Below are 8,774 nucleotides of genomic sequence, written 5' to 3' on the forward strand. Positions count from 1 at the left end.
TCCAAATGTTTGCACCATGTGGAACCAAAACAAACCACTCAGCTAACCAAAGAAGATTTCTAACGTATTCCTTCCCAATTAAACCATTTATAAAGTTTGTGGATACATCAACCATTTCCTACAAAAGAAAAATGATTTAAAAATTCACCTACTTGTATTAAATTCCATTTCTGGCTCTAATACACAATCCCATCTTTAAATCCAGCTCCCCTATATTCATAACAATCCCGTCTGCATTTTATTAACACATATTTTTTAGAATGATCTGAAACTACTTTGAGACCAAGATTTTTTATTCTCTCTCTCTTGCTTTTGATGTCTGCAGATTAGTGCAAAATCCCATTTCCTGTTAATCGGATCGAGATGTTGTGCAGAGATGGTGCTGCAAAACCCCCTGTGGGAGGGGGTAACAGTTTAGGGTCCAAAGGGCTGCAGTTGCTAGGAGAAGCTGAGCGGTTGCTAAGAAAGAGAACATGTCGCTAGGAGATACTTGCTTGTTACTAGGTACCTCGCGTCATCGATCCGCCAGCCCTTGAATAAGCCAAATTAGCAAAAGCATCCTTTCCAGGCTGGGCTGTAGCAATGATCTCTGAAAATGCTGTCTCCATGAGAGGTCAGCTAGTCCAGTCCCCTGCACTGAGGCAGGACTAAGGATCATTCTAAACCATTCCCTGACAGGTGTTTGTCTAAGCGGTTCTTAAAAACCTCCATTGATGGAGATTCCACCACCTCCCTAGGCAATTAGTTCCAGTGTTTATCCTGAGCCGTAGGAAGATACGGCCATGTCATGCAAAGAGCATACAGGTTGCTACCCGAAAGGACACTAGAAATTGTGAACCATTTGACCTGAATTCCAACCACATTCAAATTTACGCTGAACGTTGCATGAGTGCTGCTTTTCAAACCTGCTCTGGTTCACATGAATTCTGTCTGTGGTTCTAAACTTGCTGACGCATCCAGACATACAAAATGTTTTTCTTCTCTCTGCAGCTAGTTGTAGGCAGCTACTTGTCACTGCCTTTCAAGTTCAAGTTACGGGGGGAGGTCTAGGTTGGATATTAGGAAAAACAATTTCCCTAGGAAGGTGGGGAAGCACTGGGATGGGTTCCCTAGGGAGGGGGTGGAATCTCCATCGCTAGAGGTTTTTAAGTCCTGGCTTGACAAAGCCCTGGCTGGGCTGATTGAGTTGGGGTTGATCCTGCTTTGGGCAGGGGGCTGGGCTTGATGACTCCTGAGGTCTCTTCCAGCCCTAGGATTCTACGATTCAAACTGTGTTCTTGGCCTGTCCTCTCTTCTCGCAAAACACATAACCCACCCCAAAGAGCATGAACCTGAGTCTTGCCAGTGGGTTTGCAGGGAGATTTTGCTTCTGACAAAACCAAGTTTGTTTGAACCCAAATCTGTTAAACTCCCACGGCCCGCAAACTCATGCAAATGATTCTGACATAAAATCATCTATGCACACTGAGTCAAACCGGAAAGAAGTCAAACAATTCTGAATAGCATTTAGGCCTGGTCTACATTACAAACTCAAGTCAATGGAAGCCACTTTACCCTGCGATCTTTATTTCTTCCTCCTCGTTACCAATCTGGGAACATGATGTCTGCAGCCTTGGAAAAGGAAAAGTTTCTTGTATGATTTGTTTGATGCATATTTTGAAAATGAGGTGGGAATTGGAAATCCTTAGACTATAAAAATATAAGTACTTCTCTGAAACTGCAATAAACTTCAGTTCCCCTTTGGGCAGAGGCCAGGGGTATACCTGCTCATTGCCACAAAAGAAATATCTGGAGATATTGGCTTTCTTTCCTCTCCATCATTTGCAGGTTCTTAGTGGGGTATAGGGAAGAGAATGCAGAATATCTACCGAGGAACAGAGTGAAAATGTTATAAAATGGAGAAACATAGCCCTAGGCACTAACAATTCTACTTGCTCTGCAGGAAGCGTGGCATTTTTATAAGACCTCATTGATAGTGGCATTCCCCCTTTAAGCACAGGAAATCGACTGCTGGCCGGGTGGAAAGGTTAGCTTCTAGGACACGGGTGGCCAACAAATTTAAGAGAGAGAGCCCAAACAGCGGTGGAAAAAATGTGAAGAGCAGTACCAGAATTGTCAAGGGGGAGGAAAAAAGGAAAGCTCCCCAGAAGTGTCAAGCCAAAAAAAAAAATGAGCTTAGGCTTTTTGGCTATATCAGGCTCCTGTTGATGGCCGCCATTTTGGGTGCCATTTTGAATCGCCGGCCCGGTGAGCACAGGTGAGCCAGGCTATTGGGGGGGGAAGGCGCGCGCAGGAGTGGCTTTGCAAGCCGCACTTTTGGGGGAGAAGAGCCGCATGGTGCTCATGAGCCGCAGGTGGGCCACCCCTGTTCTAGGACTGCACATTAGAAAAAAATGGTGTAATGCATTAGAACAAATCCATAACTATATTTTCTGGATGGTGGCAGGAAACACCATTAAGCAACAAGTGAATGAATGGAATTCTGTGTCTCGCTGCCTGTTAAGCACCATTGTTTAGTGTAAGGAAAGCTAAATCATAGAATCCCAGGGCTGGAAGTGACCTCAGAAGGTCGTCAAGTCCAGCCCCCCGCCAAAGCAGGACCATCCCCAACTAAATCAACCTAGACAGGGCTTTGTCAGGGAGAAGGCAGGGGATTCCCAGCTCTAGAACATCTATCAAGAACTGTGCCCTCCAGGTTAAATTCACAGAGAGAATTCAGTTTCTCATTTCTGCACTAGCCATGTTTAAACATAGTTCTGGGAACATTGGAATTGTTATACCTGAAACCAGTTTCACTCCCAGGGCATGTCTACACTAGGAACTTATTTCAAAATAACTTAGTTCAAAATAATAACTCCCAGAATAACTATTTCGAAATAGCGTGTTCATGCCACCAGGAAGCCTCAACATTCATCCCTTAAAGTGGACGTGCTACCTTGACTTAGAGTCCCAGATATACATTCCCCCCTCGCCCCCCAAAGACCCATCAGCAAGATGGTGGCTCTGTGGACACTGGTCAGAGTCCGTTCAGGATGGGAATGCATTCAGCATCCTGTTCAGGGGTACCCCAGCTCCCATCCTGAGATGAACTGCCCGAGAAGAGTGAGAACCGAGTTAGCCATCAGGCCTCTGAGGAGATACAGAGACGCCTATCCCTGCCCAAAGCAAGCTGCTGAACATCCTTGCGGAAGCACATTTTAGCAGCCACGTGCTGAAAGGCAATGGAGATAAGGTAAACGCATCTTCTGCAGGTTGCTGATATCCGCTGGCCAGCTAGGCACATCCCACCTTCCCTGGGGAAAGCCAAGATTGGTAACGTATTGCCACCCCAAGAAATACAGGTCAGCTCCCTTCCTTGTGCAAAGTGGCCAGTTTTCTATGGCTACGCCAGGGCCATGCATCACAGGTACTGGATCCTCTTTTCCTAGCTTCCTCCCGAGATCTGTCTCCAGGTCCTGCCCATTTCTGTTAGCTTGATGTATCCAATGAGAAGTCCAGCAGACAGACTCAGATTTTGATTTTCCTTTGTAAAACCGTCTTTGTCTCATAGGATTAAAAATCCCTACCCAGTCTCTATCCCCATTAGAAAATGCAGATCCCACCTGGTCCCAGAGCTGGCCTCTCCTGCAGCCTTCAATCACACTTGGGTGGGTGGGTTGATTTCCTTTTGTTCTTGTGCAATACGAGCTATAATTTTAAATCATATTTATTCTTGCAGAGGGAAAATTCTAGGGATTGAATCCCTAGCCGCATGGGGCCACTTCCTGCTGGGATTTGTTATTCCGCAATTCTGGTTTACTGAAAACCCAAAATGCAGCACTTGCATGACTTAACATTTTCTCACCACCTGCATAGCCTATCTTTAACTCCAAGATACTTGCACAATACACTCACTGGAGAATTTCAGTTGCATCCTGGAGCAATGAGAATACTTTGTTTGCCCTTATATAGAAACTTTCACCCTGCCACACACCCCCTCCCCTCGAATTGTGATTTATAGGAGATAGCCATCGCTTCACCCAGTACTGGAATGCAACCACTTCTGGGGATGAACCTGATGGCTGTGAGATAGCTCAGCAGAACAGGAAGTAAACATCAAGCCTCTATGGAAATGTTTCCAGCTGGACTATACTATTAACTGTCTTTCGGATGCCCATCACACTGGCGATGATAGCTGATTTAATTCTAACCATCGAGTCTTTCCAGCCGAGATTTCAACGCTACAGGCTGGTGGAAAAGTAAGTCTTCAGTTACACAATAGCATATGGGGCTGATCCTGCTTCCATTGAAATCAATGACAAACCTGGCAAAGATTTCAGTGACACAAGATCAGACCCAGGGACAATTTTATTTGGAAGAGTTTAGATGAATTATAAGGAGAAATGGTCAAGAAGTCCCAATTTTCACAGGAACTATTTTTTTTAAACAAGCCTTTTGGCTTTTTTCAGGGCATGAGCCAATCTCTAATTATGGGAGAGTAGGAAGAAACTCCCTCCCCCCCCCTCCGGATATGTTCTCATATAACTGCCTACTACAAGGTTTGTTGCACCTTCCTCTGAAACTGTCAGTGTCGGACTCTGTCAGAGGCAGGATGTCAGACTAACAGAACCACTGCCTCTGATAGGATCCAATACAAATTGGAGGATTGGGCCACAAGAAATCTGATGAGGTTCAACAAGGACAAGTGCAGAGTCCTGCACTTGGGACGGAAGAATCCCAAGCATTGTTACAGCTGGGGACCAACCGGTTAAGTAGTAGTTCTGCAGAAAAGGACCTGGGGATGACAGTGGATGAGAAGCTGGAGATGAGTCAGCAGTGTGCCCTTGTAGCCAAGAAGAGGAGCATTGCCAGCAGATCCAGAGATGTCATTATTCCCCTTTATTCAGCTTGGTGAGGCCACATCTGGAGTATTGTGTCCAGTTCTGGACCCCCCACTACAAAAAGGATGTGGATGCGTTGGAGAGGGTCCAGCGGAGGGAAACCAAAATGATTAGGGGGCTGAAGCGCATGACCTGTGAGGAGAGACTGAGGGAGTTGGGTCTGTTTATTCTGCAGAAGTGAAGAGTGAGGGGGGATTTGGTAGCAGCCTTCAACTTCCTGAAGGGGGGTTCCAGAGAGGCTGGAGAAAGGCTGTTCTCGGTGGTGACGGATGGCGGAACAAGGAGTACAGTAATGGTTTCCAGTTGCCGTGGGGGAGGTCTAGGTTGGATATTAGGAAAAACTATTTCCCTAGGAGGGTGGTGAAGCACTGGAATGGGTTCCCTAGGGAAGTAGTGGAGTCTCCATCCCTAGAGGTGTTCAAGTCTCAGCTTGACAAAGCCCTGGCCGGGTTGATTTAGATGGGACTGGTCCTGCCTAGAGCAGGGGGCTGGACTTGATGACCTTCTGAGGTCTCTTCCAGTTCTATGGTTCTATGATTCTATGATACTAGCTGGCTTATGCCCTGAAACTTGAGGGCTTAAATCCCTTCCAAAAGCCTTGTTTAGAAAAATAGTTCCTGTGAAAATTGGGAATTCTTGGCCATTTCTCTTTATAATTCATCCAAACACAACCAGCCCTGGGTCTGATCTTGTGTCACTGAAATCTTTGCCAATGACTATTTTTAAAAAAGCCTTTTGCAAGGGATCTAAACGGGCATTTCCTCTAACCCAAATCCCGGTGAAATCAAAAGGAAAGCGCTTGGTTTGTGTTAGTAACTTTTGGAGGTTGGCGGTGCATCTCACGTTTGCACGCTTACACAAATTAGCATCTGCTAACTAACTCGCACAACGTATTGAATGGATACGATGAAAAATGGGACATAACACTCCAGACTGGAGTACCACTTCATTCTTTACTATATAACCCTTCCAGCATCAACCTTCTCTTCCTACCTCTTTTCTTCTTCCTGCATTTCCTCTGTCCGGGGGTGGCTGGGAGGAGCATACACTGTAAGTTCAACTCCATTGTCCCAGTGCATCACTGCTTCTCGGGTTGCATTATCCCAGTGAGTGGCTACCTCTTCCATCGCAAGATCCACCTGCCCCTCGGGGAGGATACAGACTGAAATGGGAAGGGTGGAGGAAGTGGTGAATGCAGGTAGCAGGTTTTAGAAGAACCTATCCACCCCTGGATATCTTCCCCATGTAGAATGTAATAGAAAAAGCACTAAACGGAGAAGTATTGAAATATGCCAGAAATCGGAAAATGGAGCTCAGGCTTTGAATCATTTTCTGTCATACCCGACATTAGGTGTGTGTCGTTTTCCCAGAGGAAGAAGCTCAGCAGTTCCATAATGGTTGCAGAGAGGCTAAAATAAGAAGTCATCCTATCTCTGTACTCCAATGCCAGCTACTGGTGTAAATTGGGTGTGAAATGGTACAAAACTGTTGACTTTGCTGTACTTGGATGCCAGCTATTGGTGTAAATTGGGTGTGAAATGGTACAGAACTGTTGACTTTGCTGTACTCAGATGCCAGCTATTGGTGTAAATTGGGTGTAAAATGGTACGGATCTGTTGACTTTGCTGCACTCGGATGCCAGCTATTGGTGTAAATTGGGTGTGAAATGGTACGGATCTGTTGACTTTGCTGTACTCAGATGCCAGCTATTGGTGTAAATTGGGTGTAAAATGGTACGGATCTGTTGACTTTGCTGCGCTCGGATGCCAGCTATTGGTGTAAATTGGGTGTAAATGGTACAGGTCTGTTGACTTCCTTGGAGTGACACTGATCTACATCAGGTGAGGAGCCGGCCCATTTTTCTTGTCATAATCTGATTGTCCTTGCAAAAAATATGCCATGGTGGGGAAAGCCCCGGAGAGTCTTACTTGCTTGCACTCTGCTACAAACAGCCGTTGGAATCCCCTCCGACTGGGTGAAATACACCCCAGTGCAGACACGTGGCCCCCTTGCCTGCCACGCTGGTTTACAGACTGAGATGTAGGGGACCACGCTAATGGAGAGCAACCTGCAGCCATCGGGGCTCTGTGTGTGGCCCGTGAGACCTTTGTCTATGACTGCCCTTGCCACAGATTCTGCTGGTGTCCTTCTGTGTCGTTTTTTCCTCCTCGCGTGACCAAAGTGACACACATGTAAAGCCAGGGCATGGGTAGGGAGGTGCGGGCTGGTGCCACACAACATTGACCATGAGAACTGTGGCACTCCCACCGCATCCAATCCCAGCGCTGCTACGGTTCAGTGAGCCACCCCCAGCAAATTCTAGGGACAAAAGCACAGGGAGCAAATTACCCTACCCTGGGAGACCGTGTTGGTTACAACAATCTTGCAGCCCACAGAGATGAAGGGGGGCCACCCGTGGGGCCCAGTCACTAGCCTACGTGGCCTCTCAGTGGACTCCGCTCCACACTTTTAGGACACTTGCCTGTGTTCTCAGAACACCCCCAGGAAGCATTGCTGGGGCAGTGAGCATCCTCACGTATCCCTGCTGAAGTCAGACTTAACCCACTCTCAAAATCTTAATCTCAGAAAAGATCTACTGGCATTAGAAAAGGTTCAGAGAAGGGCAACTAAAATGATTAGGGGTTTGGAACTGATCCCGTATGAGGAGAGATTAAAGAGACTTTTCAGGTTGGAAAAGGGAGGCTGAGGGGGGATAGGATAGAGGTCTATAAAATCATGAGTGGTGTGGAGAAAGTGAATAAGGAAAAGTGTATTTACTTGGGGTCTGTCTACACTAGCCCCCTACTTCGAACTAGGGAGGCTGATGTAGGAATTCAAAGTTGCAAATCAAGCCCGGGATTTAAATATCCCACGCTTGATTTGCATCTTCCTGGCCGGTTGCCCTAGTTTGAACTGCCTGTTATTCCTCCCGTAATGAGGTTTAACAGGTAGTTCGATTTAGAGGCTTTAATTCGAACTACCGGGTCCCTGTCATGTGTAGACGCAGGCAGTTATTCCGGACTTTTAAATTTCAAAAAATGGCGACCGTACGGGAAGATGCAAATCAAGCATGGGAAATTTAAATCCTGGGCTTGATTTGCAACTTCAAATGCCTACATTAGTCTCCTTAGTTCGAACTAGGGGGCTAATATAGACATACCCTTGTTCCCATAATATAAGAACTAGGAGCCACCAAATGAAATTAATGGGCAGCAGGTTTAAAACAAATAAAAGGAAATTCTTCTCCACACAGTGCAGAGTCAATCTGTGGAACTCCTTGCCTCAGGAGGTTGCGAAGGCTCGGACGATAACAAAGTTTTAGAAAGAGCTAGATAAATTCATGGAGGTTAAGTCCATCAATGGCTACTAGCCAGGATGGGTAAGGAATGGTGTCCCCAGCCTCTGTTTGTCAGAGGGTGGAGATGGACGGCAGGAGAGAAATCGCTTGATCGTTACCTGTTTGATTCACTCTCTCTTGGGCACCTGGCATTGGCCACTGTCGGCAGACAGGATACTGGGCCGGATGGACCTTTGGTCTAAACCAGTATGGCCATTCTTATGTTCAACCCCAAGTTTTAATTAGCCTGCATGATGCCATTACACACTGCACGTAGGAACTAGCTTCCATGCCCTCCTCATTCCCCAACACTGCAGTGAAGTAATACTCGACAATCAAATGGTCCTTTCTGGCCGTATGTTCGATGAATTTATGTCATGTCTTTTTTCTGCAGGGGCCGACAGGCCCGCTTCCTGAGAAAAGCAGAGAACAGGTCTGATCCAAAGCCCAGTGCAGACAAAGCTTCTGTCGACAAAGAGAGTCTAGACTACATCGAGTTCTGTCGACAAAGCAAGCCGCTTTGTCGACATGAGAGTGTAGATGCAAAGGACAGTGTA

This window comes from Pelodiscus sinensis, chromosome 12 (assembly GCF_049634645.1).
Source record: "Pelodiscus sinensis isolate JC-2024 chromosome 12, ASM4963464v1, whole genome shotgun sequence".
Taxonomy (NCBI): Eukaryota; Metazoa; Chordata; order Testudines; family Trionychidae; genus Pelodiscus; species Pelodiscus sinensis.